This window comes from Filicampus tigris, chromosome 16, assembly GCF_054856515.1.
Source record: "Filicampus tigris isolate MCC_2025a chromosome 16, RoL_Ftig_1.0, whole genome shotgun sequence".
NCBI lineage: Eukaryota > Metazoa > Chordata > Actinopteri > Syngnathiformes > Syngnathidae > Filicampus > Filicampus tigris.
This window is the reverse complement of record NC_141232.1, coordinates 12,087,119-12,104,855: the sequence shown is the minus strand read 5'-3', so window position 1 is coordinate 12,104,855 and position 17,737 is coordinate 12,087,119. Positions and strand designations below refer to the sequence as shown.

The window sequence follows — 17,737 nt, the reverse complement described above, 5'->3', positions numbered from 1 at the left end:
TGTTTGTGTAACATGTCTCCCAATTCACAATAAAAATGACAAATACTTCTTATTTGTATTTTTCCGCAGCCCGGATGCCCTCTGGTGCCATTCTGCCTCTCACAGGCAGTGGCGGAGCCAGAACGTGGCTAATGGGTGGGCCTGGAAAAATCAGAGTGGGCCTAAATATTTCTCTCACTGGGAACAATCCTCCTCTCCCGACACATAAAATAAAATTTAAAAAAAGAAAATGACAAACTGAATAATATGAAGTTCAGATCTTCCTTTGACAGCCACAATTATGATATTCTTATTATTCAATAAAATGAAAAACACAACAAAACACAAACTAAAAAATAATTTAGCAATTCAATAATAATTAAAAAAAAAAAACTTTTTTCATGAATCTCACTGGATGGGCAGTCTGTCAATCTGGGTGGGCCTGTGCACACCTAAGGCCAGGTAACGACCAATCATGGCTGACCTGTTTTCTGAAGCTGAGCCGTGATTGGTTGTTACCTGAGCCATGATCAGGAATGATGTCATTTTCAGTTGACAGAAGTGACAAAATGGCCACCCTCTGAGATGGCTAAAAAGGGAAGTATTTTACTGATTAACTCATAATCCACAAATGCAATATTAATCAGAGTGCTGTTTCAACTAGTGGGCCTGTTGGGAACATATTCTTGAAAAAATATGTTTGGGTTGATTTCCCCTCTAAGGAATCTTCGTCTTTTATCCCTAGTAAATGTCCAGGTCCAGGTTTTAGCTCCTACCAAAGAGGGAAACCACTTTGACCCGACAGACAACATGAGACACTGCTCTGATGAACTAATGGAAAATGGCCTCCTGAACAGATAAGGGAACATGGCCCTCAGGCAATCGAAAGAAATTCACTCTCTCAGTGCAACCCACCAGGTGTTATGATGGCAACAGTTTGACCCTTGAAGAAGATATGTCTTCTATATTTTTTTACAGTGGAACTTCTGAGGTTGATCTGCTCCCGGGATGCTCTTTGCCTGGTTCTGATTTCACACATATTTTCCACAGTTTGTTCACACAAAGAGATTAATCGAGTTAACTGCAAAACCTTGCCTTTCATGGCAGCATTATAGGAATACACAAGCATTTAAACAGCAAGGACGTTGTGGTTGCGGCATTTCTGACGGAGCAAAAAGCAAAGTTAAGCTTTTCTCTGTAAGAATCCATGTTGAGGAAAAGGCTTAATGTCCATAAAATCCAAAATATCGGGGCTATTGTTTTTGGTTGAAGTGGGAACAAGTACAGATGTCCACATTAATTTTGGTGATGACTGATAGCAGTTTAATAACTTCAAGCGTTTTAAACTGTCCCAGTTCATCCTAGCATAATTTTTTTTTTAAATAAAGCACGTCCAAAATATCGGGGCTATTGTTTTTGGTTGAAGTGGGAACAAGTACAGATGTCCACATTAATTTTGGTGATGACTGATAGCAGTTTAATAACTTTAAGCGTTTTAAACTGTCCCAGTTCATCCTAGCATAATTTTTTTTTTAAATAAAGCACGTTCATTGTTCCGTACTTCCGCCACGAATAATCTTTTATTTTTGAAGGCCTACCTATGCAATTTCCTGTATAACTGCCCCCGTGCAGCACGCTGACTTTACTGTCACAGCTCACGGGCAGTAGAGCTGAAGTGAGGCGCGGAACGCGCGCGGGTCCCACCAGCAGTGAGTGTCTCCCTCACCGCGGAGTATCCAGAGGTGCGGAACCAGGTGAGTCGAGCGGCAACCGACAGCACACCAAAGGTCTGCATATGTGGTCTTTTAATTACTACATATTACTGTCATACAGTACTTTGAGGTGTGTGTACTCACATCGGTCTCCCTGTTTTCTGAGGTCGTGGCTCTGATTGGTTGATGTCTTACGCTTTTGCATTTATTTGGGGGGCTTTAAGAAATGTGGATTGAAGGATTTTTAAAAAACTTAATTACCTAGAAGTAACCCGCCAAGTTTATCATCGCTGTTAAGCGGCTCCTTTGTGACATCTGCTGGAACTGTGTCTTTTTGCTTACCTGCACGTTTTCGCTGCATTATTGTAGTGCATATGGAAATTCCAATTGTTTTTTTTCTCGATTAGCCTTTTGTGATGCATTTCCTTTTTGGGAATTAATTTATTTTCAATCGTAGTTGAAGTAGTAAGTAATCAGGCGTAGGGTTATCGTCTTTATAAACCAATTAGGGTATAATGATGGGGTTGTGTATGATAGCGTGTGAGTTTGGTATTGTTTTTATGTGACACTGAGTAGGATTAGTGATTAGAACAGCTGCCTCGCAGGTTTTTGGTTCAAGGATCAAATCTTGCACAAAGTCACCTGGGCCTAAATACAAGCAAACTGATGACAACAAGGAACACCTGGACAAAACGCGAGTGGCTGAGAGAGCTGATTGGAAGACACAAGAGACAGGATACATGAGCACAGCCGGAAAACTAAATTAATGAGCAGGACAAGTACTACAAGAAAAAAAGGCACAACTTGAGAGAAAACAAAATACTGTTGCAAAAAAAAAACAAAAGCACACATCCTGACATTATCAGGCATATGTGCATGAGTTGATTTAGCCATTGTTCAAAATTGTTCAAAGTGATACTTAAAAATGCTTTATTTTACAAATCATACATTTGAATGAATTTAGCCAGTACTTTAAATGTGCCACTACATTCTAAGATATATATCTCTCCAATGAAGGAAGATTAGATACATATCTGGATATATTTCAAAGTGGAACTATTCGATTGGATTAAATCAAGAAACGATTTTCCGATTCAAATCGTTTTATGTTACACCCTTAGAATTAATATGGAGGACTGGACTACACCTTTTAGGTCATACTTCTTTACTTAATATGAACAATTAGATCCTGGCATGTTGTCAAGTATCTGACTATTAAACCTGCATAATTTTCAACGGTTGTCCCTGTGACCAGAAACATTTATTATACCACCAAATGAGGGTTTGGCAGAAATAACCCTTCAGTCACAAACTGAAATATTACCTGTAAGTGATGTGAGCACCAATGGCTTAAGAAATTTACAAGAAAAAATGAGGACAAAGTTGAAGCTCAGATGAATGTTCCATTTTGAATACTCAAACTTCTGCTATTAAACAACACAAATAGGCATAATGTGTGTCCACTGTAGTCACTGTCTGTACATAAAGATCACAAACAGTTGTTGTTTAAATGTTTCAAAGACTCTAAATTTCTCAGCGGCATGAATGTAAGCATCAATATTAGTTTGGGTATATTTTCCCTGAAATTGACTTGGTGAGCAGTTCAGTGTGTTCCCCTCTTGTCAAAAGTCAGTTGGGGTAAGCTCCAGCTCACTCGTAACATGTGGTATTGAACATGAATGGATAGATGGATATTCCTATTGTTTCCATGACAAACTGATACAGGTCAAAGACTTAATCCTGTTTGTATTTTGGGTTAGAGTTGACGTTTTATCATTTACTAAAATGTTGCTTCTTTGACAAGTGATAAAGTTGTTTTTTCTTTTTGAAAGAGGCAACCCTCTTTTAAATGAAGAAAACCCCCATAAGTCCAAAATGTATTCAAAAATGTGATGGTTTTTCATATTGAAACTTAATTTTGAATTGCAGTAATCATTTTAGCCAAATTGGTTGTGAAGCTGGTGAAGTGTGATGCCTATGAGGATTTCATATGGGGGGGAAAAAATGAGGTGAAATCAATATGGCCTAATTAAAGCATGTTGGGAGAAAGCTCTCTTGCATGGCAGACATCTTTCATGTGGTAAATATGCAAAAAGGGAGCGAAGCATCTGCTGTTTGGCTCGCAACAATCTGCCTGTCATGTAGGCAGGGACCATCTATTGATTGCCTCATGAAAGTCCAAAGAGCCTTTTGCATGCCGACAGACTGCCAGCACCAATTCAGCAGCAACCAGGTCCGGGGAGACCGTTTACCAGCCAGTGTTTGACTTAATATTGGAGGGATGTGGAAAATCTTGTTCATCTGCATACGCATTAATTGTAGTTGGTGGAAAGTGATGAGACTAATGGTGACGCAGACAAAGTCAATGGTAAACAACATGGCTCAGGACTGCAATAAGTGTGCCGTCTGGCCTTAGTAGATGCATTTGTATTGCTGTTCAGAAAATAAACTGAAAACAAACCCGTCTTTCCCGATTGCTGTTTGTATGTGGCACATGACTTTCACGTGAAAGTCTGCGTTTACTTTCAATACCGCTGTCAAGTGGCATTTCGTTAAAATTTTCCAAGTTGCCCGTTGTACATTTTCTATCTTCCCAGTTTCAATAAGTGCCTCATAACAAAAGTGAGTAAGGGACGCTGAGTCTTTGCGTTACAATATAATGGTTTGCTTCATTTGGCTTGGCAAGTCACTCCAGCACAGAAAAAATTTACATTCACATCACGCATACGATTAATTTGTTACTTTCAGAGAGCAGTGTGATTCACTGCTGCGTCTGACAATAGGTTTCTAGAAATGTGAATTACTTTTTCATAATAAAAATAGCCCATATTTATATTGAGGGGGAAAAAAAGAAGCCTCTACCCATTCAGATTACAGTTAAAATGCAGCGAAGGGCTATTAAGGAATTCAATTCATTGCTTTCGTTCTTAGTCCAACTGAATGGCCCTGGTTATTATCGACCAGATATGATCATTTTTTTCATGGTTTGGCTGTGTGTAATAATAGTTAATCCCAAATATGGATTTATATACTTACAAAATTTAATGCAACACTTTTGCGTTCACTCACATTCAAGTCATAAGGCATTTTCTTTATGCACGAATGGCTTGTTTCTCTAAAACATTGTGAACAAATCTAAATCTGTGAGCACTTTTCCTTTGCCGAGTTGATCTATCCACCTCGCAGATATGGCTCATATGCTAAACCTGTGAGCACAGCTCAGAGATTGCCCACAATAAAAGGCCACTATGTGCACCTCAGCTAATTCAATTATTCATTTTAATGTTTGAGTTTATGGACACAACTGCATTGTCGAGTCACAGGTGTGGCCTTTGCTGTCATGTTTGCCATGATTTCTGGCCGAGGCGATAAATGTCTAGTGCCCCCACATACACCCCAGTCCTCACTCTATCCATCTCTCACCTCTCATTATTAATATTTGTTGTTGCAGAGTCAACAAACGCAACCCCCCCTGCCCGCCCTCTCGTGCTTCTCTGCCTTACGGGGCCTCTCCACTCCCCTCCGTCTTCTCGGAAGCAGCAGCAGATATTTCTCATCTTTTTTCATTCCACCCCCTCTTTAATCTGCCAGCAAGTGATTAAAATGTTCCTGCTGCCACCACAGAGGGACACTGACAGAGACGGCAGCAGCTGAGCCCAGAAGATGCATACTTTTGTTCCGTGGGGTGGAACAAAACATGTATACGACAAGCAGAACTGCTGTTTCCTTTTCCCCCTTTTACCATTATATACTTCACTCGAAAGTATTTATCCACAACAACTGAAGCGCTGTGATTAAAAATGGCTAATTATGACAATTGAAGAGCTTGAGTCGACTTGTCCACACCACATCAGTCTTCGGTCGTATTTAAAAACGTTATCACTGCTCAGGGTTGCAGTAATTACTCCTTTCAATCAAGATGAAGGTGTAGGATTTTCTTTTTAACGAGCACTCCTTCCGGTGTATTTAAGAAAATGAACAAATGCGTCGTTTCATAGGCGGTGGGCCGAGGCCGTGTATATGCTTTGGTTTTTGAAAATAATAATCCCAGTTGGGGCGGCACGGTGCGCAACTAGTTAGCACGTCCGCCTCACAGTTCAGAGGTTGTGGGTTCGATCCCGGCTCCGGCCTACCTGTGTGGAGTTTTCATGTTCTCCCCGTGCCTGCGTGGGTTTTCTCCGGGTACTCCGGTTTCCTCCCACATTCCAAAAACATGCATGGTAGGTTGATTGGCCACTCTAAATTGTCCCTAGGTGTGATTGTGAGTGCGGATGTTTGTCTCTGAGTGCACTGCGATTGGCTGGCAACCAATTCAGGGTGTCCCCCGCCTACTGCCCGAAGACAGCTGGGATATGCTCCAGCATGCCCGCGACCCTTGTGATGACAAGCGGTATAGACAATGGATGGATAATCCCAGTTGAGGCCCCGGATCTTTTAAGTATTTAAAGCTTTTTTTTTCGTAGTCAAATTTTGTTTGTTGGCATTTGTAAGTCTTGCACGTTTTTTTTTTCAAAATCACATTCTAATGTTCATTAACTTAGATTTGGATAAGAAGTGGCCAAGACCATTCAGGAGTCCTTTGAGTTGTGCAGAGCTGGTCATGTGCGGAACTGCTATCGCCGAAGAACACCGTTTTGACAGGAGCCACCGTGCTTTGGGGCTCAAGGTAATGAATGATGTTCTGACAAGTAGCTGTTTTTTAACATGACCGCAACACGTCTGAATGAAATCACATGTGTGCCAGCCAAAAACTTAAGAGTCCCCCCCCCCCTACTCCCTCTTCCCATGTCTTGAAGTCAACAGAGGAACCGGACACAATTTGTCCTTTTAAAATCATTTATACATTGTACATAATGTCCAAAAACGGCGATCACTTTGTACCAAAATGTATGTGGACATCTCTACTTATACCGACTTCAACCTCTGAAAATATCACAACAATTAGTCTCCCCATGGCTCTCTTTTGGGGAAAATGAGGAAATGAGCAGTTTCAATGCAATTTCTCTCATATGAGATTTGCTTTAGATATTCAGTACACATATTTCTGTCATTATTTTGTTAAACAGAGTCGGTGTTTGTCTGGTAGAATAGCCTGCGTAACTCTCTAGTGCCAGGCTATCAACTCAAGAAGAAACTGCATTTATGGTGGCTTCTCACTGTGCAGGGTCATGCAGGGTCCCCTGCTGTAATCAATAGCAGTGTCAGCAGGTGGGATACAGAAGAGAATGCTAACAAGTCTGTGTGGGTTTGCGTAAATGTGCGATGGCGAGAGAGCTATGTGCTGGTATCAGTATCACCGACAGAGGTTTAGCAGCCTTTCATGCGATGATGGATTTTCTCTCAGATCCTGGCTTTTGAGCGTATGCATGGTTTGCATTAATAAACAAGCATGAGACTAATCTTCATGGGCTTCAAGGTGCTGGAAAAGTAGCATCTAATGCTTTCATCACTTAAAGATGAATACAGTGTCTCCTAAGCTGCCTGTCTGCTTTTTGTTCAATGTTATTCATGAGGCCTATTTTAGCTTTTCATCTTGAAGAAGACGACTGCTTCTTTGTAATAACGCAGAGAAGCAAATGCATAAGTCGCTGCTGTTATTTTGAAAACTACAAAGAAATGGGCCTATCAATTTCAATCAAACAAAATAACACAAAAAGGCATGACTTGTAATCATCAAGTAAAATACAAATGATTTCGTGATTGTACAAATACAGTACAATAATCATTAATCTTAATTAATGTCAATCGTAATAGGCTGCCAGACATTTTTCAATTGTTTATATCAAAACCTTATGAAGAGTAATTTGTGTGCAGTTGGTTTTAGTAAAGCAGACACTGATTAGGGATGGGCTTGCATTATATTTCAGAGGTGGATGATCAATTAAAAAAAAATGAATTATGTTTTATTTCAATGGATGGGAGATGCTGTGAGTGTTCTGAACTCCTGTTTCAATTTGGGTTAATTTGAGCAAAAGTTGAGTCTGAAACCATAGTCCTGAATTCAGCCAAGTCATGCACTAATTTTTTTTTGTGCCTCAATTGCTTTAAGACAAGATTATTCAACAATCAAGTCCACAGTGCACATCCTAGTATAAATTGTGTTTTACTACACATGTGTAAAAGTGAGCAGGGTTTACGTTGGCTCGGTTTAAAGAAAAATTGAAAAGCTTATCCATGTTTATTATACCTTTGGATTTAAAATAAAGCATTGGCGAAGGCATGTGACATGATATTATTATTATTATTATTCAATTGTATCATCGTGATAATCGCTAAATACATTTAAAAAAAATTTTTTTTTACATAAAAAGAAGCAATCATTTGGAAAAGTTAACAAAGATGGAATGTTTGGATGATGGCTGGATGTAAGTTTTAACTTCTTTCTCCTCCTTTTCATTTATTTTCTTTTAAATAATGAAATAAAGATAAAAAAAAAAATGTTTACACTATATTGCCAAGATTAGTTGAGTAAACACGACTACGCCGAGGATCAAAATCAACACGTAAACTATTAAACTTTCATCAACACGTCGGTTATTATAGATTATGTACCAAAAAAATAAATCGCAGTCAAACGAAATCTAAAAATGGCGGCATGCAGAAAAAGACAATGGAAAGATCTGTCGCCTTCCTGGTGTTGCTCTCAGGCTAATGACTGGGAACTGTTTTCGTGCTTAAGTCATCCCTGCCCCGCCTATAGGAAATAAAGGAAAACGCAGCCAACTGAAAGAAAAAGCCTAACACTCAATTCAGAGTGGAACATGACAGAGGGCTTTCAATATCTCCGTGATGCTTTGACTTATGTTTTTAGGCATAGTAGTTCGTGTGAAAGGTGATGCGTAATCAAGGTCTGTTGTTATGATAACATGTTGGTAGAATTTGGTGGACCCAATTGCTTAAAATGAGAAGGCAGCAGAGATCGAATTTGGAAAACAAGCCTGACCACAAGCTACATAAGATTGGTTCTGACCAATCTATCTATTATATGCTCAAGGCAAGACTGCAAACACGTTTCCCCCCCCCCCCCCCTTTGTTTTCCCCAGTTTCGCTCATCAATGACTTCATTTGAGGGACAACTTTCTAAATTTGAGGAGCAATGTTTTGCAGGCTAATCTCAGAGACCTAATGCAAGGGTTCCGTGAATTTCCACTCGCAAACCGCAATGTGTCGCAAACTGCTTTTGAGCCTTGGTGAATCCATGGTGGTGGGTTACGGGATCGGGTGCATTGCTAAATTGTAGTTACACTTGTCAAAATTAAGTAGAAAGTGATGCTATGGATTTGGGATACACTCTCTTAGTAGCAAAAGAACTAAGGCACATTTGAAAGCTAGCGTGGTTTTGATTACATTGAGGTTACCTGTTGCGCCGCAAACTGAAATGATTGTGAGGGACCGAGCTCTATTACCAAGTGAGAGACAAGGGGACATTTTGCTCATTTCCCCATACTTTCTCTGCATGGAATCACCTACAAACAATAACATGTTGGGTTATTTTCCAGCCAATTCCCTTGAGCTATAGGCTGAGCCAAGATCTGGATTTGGTCCTCGGGTGCAACTCAACCGATGCCCACTGCTCCTCAAGGAGGAGTTGAAAGCAGAGAACAAATTCCGCTTTTCCCTTTACCATTGCCACCTAGCTTGTGGACTCTGGCTCGAGACAAAGATTATAAGAATAAGATCCAATATCACTGGTCTTAGCCAGAGTGGTATTAAGGGGTGCTTTAAGAAGTAAAGTGAGCTGGTTAAAGTGTGATGAGATAACAGCTGGTTCCTCCCGCTGGAATGTTCTAATCACATCTCAAAACACAATGGCGAGGTTAATGGCTCGTACTGCCTCTGAATACAAATTTCCTACCATTTAAAACAAGCATGCTTGAAAGGCACAAAATGAGGTGAATGGACTGCACTACATCCGCGTTTGGGGTACGGCAGTGTCCTGACTTTGAGGTTCAACGCGTTGCAGTAATAATCAGCATCACTCTCTTCTAAGTATACTATCTGCTGGAATTACGTGAAGTTAACGCAAATGATATATTACCTTCCTAATTGCTCCAGGTGCCCAATTAACTGCGAAGTGATCAAATGATCCATATAATGAAAACACTCACACTTTTTGTCTCAATGTAATCACAAAGGTACTTACTCATTGCGAAATCTGGTCTTTTTATTTGAACACGGAGCTGATATACTTGCAGGGAGCCATGACTTATTCTGTTGTCATTTAATTTTTGAAATTACAAGTCCTGCTATGGGATCCTCTATTATCTGATGCATTCTTTATACTGCTCGGTTCCGACTCAGATTTGCATGAGTCTACTCACAATTGCCACTTTCCACTGGTGTTACAGCCCTCAAAAAAGTAATGGTAACACTTAATTCACATATCCACCGTCTTGAACATTTGAATATTCCAGTTGAAAAATCGCAATTTTCAGTTTGGACAGAAACATGTGCAAGGGTGGTCGAGATGAGGCTCTGGCTTCCTTTTTGCACAAAGGATTCAAGTCGAGTGCATTGGCCATCTGCTGATCTGTTGCTGCCCTTCCAGAGCCTCGTCCAAATCTCCGCGTGTACTAGCTTGTTGCCTACTATCTCCTCCACTCTCTTGACACTGTGCTGGGAAACAGCAAATCTTGATGGATTGACATGTACGGATGTCTGTGCATTCCTGGAGATGCTGCACAACCCGTGTAACGTCTGCGGGCTACAATACCGGGGCACTGGAAAAAATTTAAAATTAGCAAGGAATCAGCCAAAAAGGATTAGGGGAGGGAAAGGCCACCACCTGCAAAACGGTTCATTTTCTATTTGCATAATAGCAGGGGGAAGTGATTCACCTTCAATCATTACTTTTTGCTAATTGGACAAGTCAGTATCCAAGAAGAACTTCTGATTTAATAGCAAGATCCATTTTGATGATTATGCATAATCTTAATTTTATCAGCAGTGTATGTTTACTAATTGATCAGCCAGGTTATGCATTGTTGATACAATGTGTGTCACATAACCTACTTGCTTGAAACCTTTTTTGACAATGCTATTTCATCTTAACTTTTCATTCATTCAACATTCATTAAAATGTAATCCACTTTTTGCCGATTGTCATATGATAAAATAACACTGGCTCAGTTATTTTCATTCATTATCGCTCTTCATACTTTTGGGAATTATTTTATGTACAAAATGTCCTTGTCTGTTCCTTAGTTTTTACATTACTACCTTCTGTCAAATCCTGATTTGTTTCACCCGGAGCATGTACCTCTCCCAAGATGCTAGTCTTCTCTATTATGCCAAAGAACACAAATTTGCCTATTAGTAAGCAATGCAGGGTTTATCTGGAAAACCTTGAAAATGCTCCGTCTCTCAGTCGTCAGATTGATAAAGTGCGTATATAGAAAAAGTGAGTGAAATAATCCAGGCTTTTGCTGATGGGATGTAAGCATCAAGACCTGACGCCAGAGAAAAATCCGTCACTTTACATAATCACCATAGCACTACATTAAAAGTTGAAAAGCCCTCCACACATGGGCTTAGCATTCTGTCTTGAATTTTGTCTCTGAGTCACAATCGGCAAGAGACTGAATTTTAAAAATTTTATGAATCTCTAGCTTTGGTCCTCTGAACAGTTCTGTTACCACTTGGCTTGCAATTTTATTGTTTGCCACTTACTTGCCCAGCAAACGTTCAGTTTGTCCTTTTCCTACCCGTTCCTCTCTACATAATGTCTACAGACATGCGGTGATCCAATTTATCCACGCTGTCATAATGCTAAACTGCTAATTCTTATTAGTTGGTTAAGGAGGGAGAGAGAGAGAGAGAGAGAGAGAGAGATACTTGTCAAAATGATAACGTATTTGAAAGGAAACCTTTCGAGTGTAAAGGAGGCTACAAAAGGGGTGTTCGTAAACGTCAGCTTGTTATATCTTCAAAAGTGCCTCCCTCTTACAGATGCAGGTGGACCTTTTTTCCCTTCATTTTGATGCAGGGAAGCATCGAACCGATGCCCACCGACAATTGTTCAGCTATTGCACCATTTAAAGTATCAAGACATTTAACAAGAAAATAATGAGCAATGCACATTGAACAAGAGGGGTTATCTGACTTTATTTGGTGCAATTTTAGGTTTGATTTGTGATTGATGATAAGAGGTGTGTTGCCTTTGTGTCTGCCAGTTTCAGCAATTTGGACAAAGTCTACACATTCGACTTGGGCCTAGTTTTGTATTTTCCTTCCTTGAGTTTTGTCTTTTTACCCTCCTGATAAAAGGTATTTCTCAGGGGTTATTTCATCACTCAACACTGACAGATGTGATTGGCCAACTGCACTGTGCATCCCTCTTAGATATACCCTAGGTATTACAGACCAAACACCCATTTTTTTTTTGTTGTTGTCTGGGTTACTACCTAGTATTGGAAGTTAGATTTTTGCATTGTCACTGATGTCGCTTGATGTTCTATCTCTGATGGGAGTTGTGCTTGCTACCAGAGCAAAACATGAGGGCCCTCAATATGTCAGATCTGGCCCTCTTTTGTAGATAAAACATTTTATTGTGGGGGCTGGATTTCATATTGCAGATTCCCTTCTTGTTTTGTCCCTTCTTCCTTTTACTTTCCCAACTGTCTGTGTACCTGATGTCTCAGGATCACAGATTCTTATTATACTATTCTGTCCGCTTCTTGTCCGATACTTGGTCAATGCTGTCAATCCCAGTATGGCATGGTACTTCATTGGGGGGGGGGGGGGGGTCATCTGTTTTCTCATTGTCATGAATGAGAGATTGCCAAACAACCTATGTTTCCACCAGCTGTAGCTTGCTTCAATTTTGAGTTAATGCTTTGATGCTGGCTGAACTGAGCTTGAAATGAGGTATATTGACAACTGGCATGATATTGTGCATGAGGACAGATATATCATAAAACAATTGTAAGTTACTACAATTAATTGGCTAAGGTTACATTGAGCCTTTTTTAGCTGCATGAAATATATTTATTTCATCCGATAATAAATGTTATTACTTTAGGTACATGTTAAATATCACACTATTCAATACTCACACGTTTTTATAAAAGCCGTGCAACCCTAAAGCAGAGCGAGGCAATCAAAATGTCAAATAAGACTCAATAAGAACGAAAATAGTAAGTAATCATCGTTTTTAACCGAACGTACAACAGGTAGGACAAAATGTTACAAAAATTCCCAAGATCGGTGTCGGGAGCATGTGCGCGCAAGCGCACTTGGCATCGGTAGTATGTCTTGATGAATAGGAAGGAATTATTAGAATTAGAAATATCTAGAATTACAACACCGGTTCCAAAGAAATCTGATTCTTTTCGGGGGCCGGGTCAAAAAAGAATAGGCATTCCGGCAATACTGACGAAAGGTCCGTCACTCTGTATTAGTATCATTAATTTGTGTTTTAATTTACTGCTATCACTGTCTTTGTTGTTGTATTATTGCTGTCTTATATGTAAAGTACTTAGTTGCAGCTGTTGTGAAATGCGCTATATACTGTAAAGATGTATTATGTATGTGTACATATGTACTGTATGTGTATATACGGTATGTACGTAGATAAGGTCACCGGTTTGATTTGTTTTGGTGGCTCAAAAAATGGTTGAATTTATTTTTCTTCATTTCCACAATCTGTAACCTGCACTCTAAACAAATACCATATATCTCAGTGAAGTGATATTGTACATCTTATTCCAAACAAGTTTAGATGAAAATCTACACTGTTTCGAGAGAGTAGACACATACACAAGCCATTTAGTCGTGCATCCAGTTGGTGGAGTTTTTCATGTTGTTTGATGTTGCATCCTGGCTGGTTCTTCGTCAGGAACTGGCTCGAACCAGAAGGGAGTCTGGCAGCACAACATGCACTGAAAGCATTAGATAACTTGGACATCTACCTCAGCCCTGGCACTCTGTGTGTGTGTGTAAGGGAAGAGAGAGCGTGGAAGGGGATCAGCAGCATGCAAAATGGTTCTGCACATCAAAGGTTTTGCTATGATACATGCAAAAGCTCAGTGTCTCTGCCAGGAAAGACCACTGCTGATACGGGGCTATTTGTGTGTTTGTGTGTGTTTTAAACGCTTGATCTCTCTTAAGATACTGAGGCGGACACCTTCAAAATCACCCAAGAGCCATCTTCAAGCAGACACTTATTTGCTGCATGCATCCAAGTGGGAGATTATGCCCGTGTGTGCTTCACATGCATGGCTCATTCTCATACGTTTCATACACACACCACACACTACTACCCTTTGAAAAAAAAAAAAAAAAAAACGTTATTGTATGTTTTTGATTTGGAGCAGGATCTCAGTTTTCTTCTTGCGCATGTCACGTTTCCAAAATGAAATTTCTTTCTGATGAAAGCTCTCGCTGTTTGACAGATTCCATCTTTCAATTTCCCATTGTTTGCCTTGGTGTAGATGTACCAATACAGTATTAGTGATTTAATATGCATCAAGGTTGCTCCAGACAAAAACTGGATTGGTATGAAGCTTTTAACACGTTGTAGTGTTGCTGGTTAGTATCTACTGTTTAGACCCATGAGCCAAATTCCCACCCTGCAGGCCACTTTTGACCTAGTACGCAATTACATCCGGCCCGCAGATCTAAATGACTGATAAATATCACGTGATGCAGCGCATTTATTGCACAGAAGTAAAAGCTATGTGTATAGCTGTAGAAAGTATTTAGGGTTTTTTACACCTTTGAGAAATGACAGTGATAGTTAAAGGGTAGCCGCCTCTCCATGTGTTTCCTCATGAGTAATTCTCAAGATGGAACGTTCTCTTTTGTCTGGCACTGTCAGATATTTGCATACCGTTTGAGTACATTAGTATGTCCAATACACATATGCACAAGAATGAAATCAAGCACATATGCCATCATTTATCTCCCGTGAGACCAATTACCCATTGATTCAATAACTGGAACTGCCACAGCTGTTGGTGTCAGCCACATTGCCATGGAAGAGTGATTGTATGCCTGTTGTACACATAAATGTACATATGACAAATATGCACACACTGTTTACTAAACTGCTGTGAGTACCATTTTTATGAAATATTTATAGTAGCAGATTCAAGTTATCTGTGAAAATGACACATACGAGATTATCCCAATCCCAATTTAAAATCCTAAAAATGCAGTGGATGCATGTCAGGGAAATTTAAAAAAAAAAAAAAAACATTCTTAAGGATCGGAATGGAAGGTTTTTTGGGGGGGGTTTCCTTGCAACTCATAATGCTTAGAGCATTAACGAACAAATAATGTTAGGATACCTTATACTAAGGCACAGAGCACACATGAGAGTAAATCACATGTGCAAGTAATCAGTAAATCTCACATTTTAGGTTTATCGCAGTTCTGTCAGCTTTGGCTGGATCTTTTGGTCTTAAAACTGCGATAATAAAATGACTTGAATTAACTTTCCCAAGACAAAACGGTTTCAGAATTGCTTGAGACTTGCAGGTTTCTGACTTGAGACTTTCTTGAGACTCAATCCCATTGTGGCACCAAGTCATTAATGGTGGATTAAGTGACTTTCATGTTGAATTATTACACATTTTACGTTAAATAAATTACCGTAATTTCCGGATTACAAAACGCACCTGATTGAAAGTCGCAACAGCTTAATTTAGCCATAAAAATAAATATGCGGGTCTTCACATTATAACATGGGATATTTGTGACGAAAGAGGTCACACGGATGGATTTTTGAAAATGTATTTACCTTAAACACCGTTAGCCACTTTCCCCCCCCCTAAAACAATGCCAAATGCAGCTAGTTACACAGTCGGGTCTCTTGTTGTCAAATGAGGCAAATTCACAGACGAGCTTCACCATGCAGCAGTGCAGCCTCTGGAAACCAGTTTGTTACGTGTTGGGGAGACGCAGGGGATTATATATAAATCCGTGAGGGGATGTCGCTCCATGGCCGGATTTACTCTCTTGTCGTCTTTTGCCAGCGATGGTGGGAGTCGGTCGCCAAACAAACAGCAGAGCTTATAAAAATAATTGTTAGATGCAGTCCTAGTGTCGCTGATTTTAAATGTAGTCACTGGATTAAGAGAAAATGATGGTGATATGAGGCTAATATTGATTTTGCTTAATTACGGGACGATAGACTATCCACTGGAAAAATATGAATCTGGAACTATCTCATTTTATTTCGTGCAACCACTTGATGAAGTAAATTGAGTGAATTCAACAGCCATTTTTTTTCTATGTACTGTACCTACAGTAAATACCCTGTAAGTCCAAACAGTTTCCAACAGGAAAGCTTTACATGTCAATAATGGATGAACCAGTTTGACACAGTTGATCATTTTGGATAGCGTACATCTCACATCAGCTAATGTGATTAAAGATAAGCATATGAAAATTGTTCTCGAACTTGGGACCCCAAATGGTGACGAGCCTCAGAGAAACTAAGACTTAGATTGGGCTGGGTTCTGTGTTGGTTGTGAGGGAAGAGATGTGGCTTTAAGCAATTTTGGGCGATTTTTAAGGCTGAACTTTTCAGAGTGTCCCTTCCTACCAAATTTCCCTAAAGCAATTTAAGATAGATGAAATGGAAAATTGAGGTCTGTGATTTGATAACAGAAAGCAATGAAATAATCTATCAATCAATTTATAGAATACTGTTCAGCAGTTCCCGTGTATGGAACCATAATACACCACGTTGCCAGTTGTATTAACTGCGATTAACCGTTCATTTTCCATTACCTTGTATACCCTTTTAAAAATAAGTTTAGTTGAGATTCTTAGTTTGCATTTTCATCTGCCTACTACTGTGTTCTGTGGCAGATGAGTCAGAAAGGAAGGTGACTCACCTTCATCTTGGTCTTAGTCACTCTTAAAGTAGCAGACAGGTGATGGATGCAGCATCCAACTATTTTGATGTGTGGGGGTTGCCATATAAGTTCCACTTTATGGCCATTCCTCAGGTCTTATTGGTAACGCCCCACACCATCAGAGCCAACACATCAACGGGTGGTGACCAGTGACTGCCCCTGTCACCACCCGGGTGTCCACTCAACTGCAAGTGTGATAACATGAGCACAATGTCAATCAAATCCTTGAACATGGTGTTGGTTCCTATCCAATCACCTCAGTGAGTCCACTGAAGGCAACTTGTTTCATGCCTTATTCTGTGGGCTTGGTATTTTCCTATTTTAGTTTCTCCATGTCTCACTATTTCTCTTCGCTACCCTTCAAAGTTTGTTTTTCTGGGCAGAAGTGCTTAGGGCGCACTGGGACGATAGTTGGTTTTCTCCGAGGGACCACATCTCAGTCTTTCCTTCCCAATTAATTTATTCTTAGGAAATTGTTGGCAAATCAAGCTTGCTGCCTGGATAGCACAAATTGGTCATGACCAATGGGCAGTTTTAGACAGAGGTGGGCATTTTACAACCTTTTGGTGGACCGTCATTCGTCAGTCTGTCATTTTTCGTGACGAGCTGGATTGTAATCATCAGTCCTTCAGTTAAGTCCGTCAGTCAGTCAGTCCATCACTGACGGATGACGATTACGCGGATGAAAACCTCCTTCCCAAAAATCTGTACTATTGGTCAGTCCACATGTGGGTGTTATTTTTATACATTATACATTATTGACCGATCTAAAATGTTGACAATGGCTTGCTCTCTTTCACAATGCAATGCTAATGACCGAACAAACTTGCCATTTCAAACTTCTCATCCTGAAAAGTGACTATTTTGGAGGTGCACGGGTTTGGCCCGACACCAGCAATATATTGTTGTATAAAGGCTAAAAACAGCACATTTATGCTTATGTGACACAGGAACGTTTTTACCTGGGAGCGGGTTCTATAAGAAATTTGTCTTTCTCAAATTCTCTCTAAAGAGCAAAGTGTGTGTGTGTGTGTGTGTGTCCTTTATAGCACACGCTCAGCCATGTGTAGGTTGTCTAATTAGTGAATGTGTCTGCTTGTGTGTGTGTGTGTGTGGGGGGGTGTTTGTGTGTGTGTGTCAAGGACCCCAGAGGATGCTGTTTTCCTCATTTGTGGTGACAAA

The 17,737-nt window shown here is 40.0% G+C and overlaps 1 protein-coding gene across 1 annotated transcript in view; it reads left to right on the top strand.

Moving 5' to 3' along the window:
• The first annotated feature begins 1,632 nt into the window (after positions 1–1,632).
• Positions 1,633–17,737, top strand: part of rbfox1 (RNA binding fox-1 homolog 1) — a 154,438-nt gene continuing 138,333 nt past the window's right edge. Inside the window, exon 1 of the mRNA XM_086055337.1 lies at positions 1,633–1,733. The gene's annotated coding sequence lies outside the window, so the exon portion shown is untranslated. The remainder of the gene's footprint in view (positions 1,734–17,737) is intronic.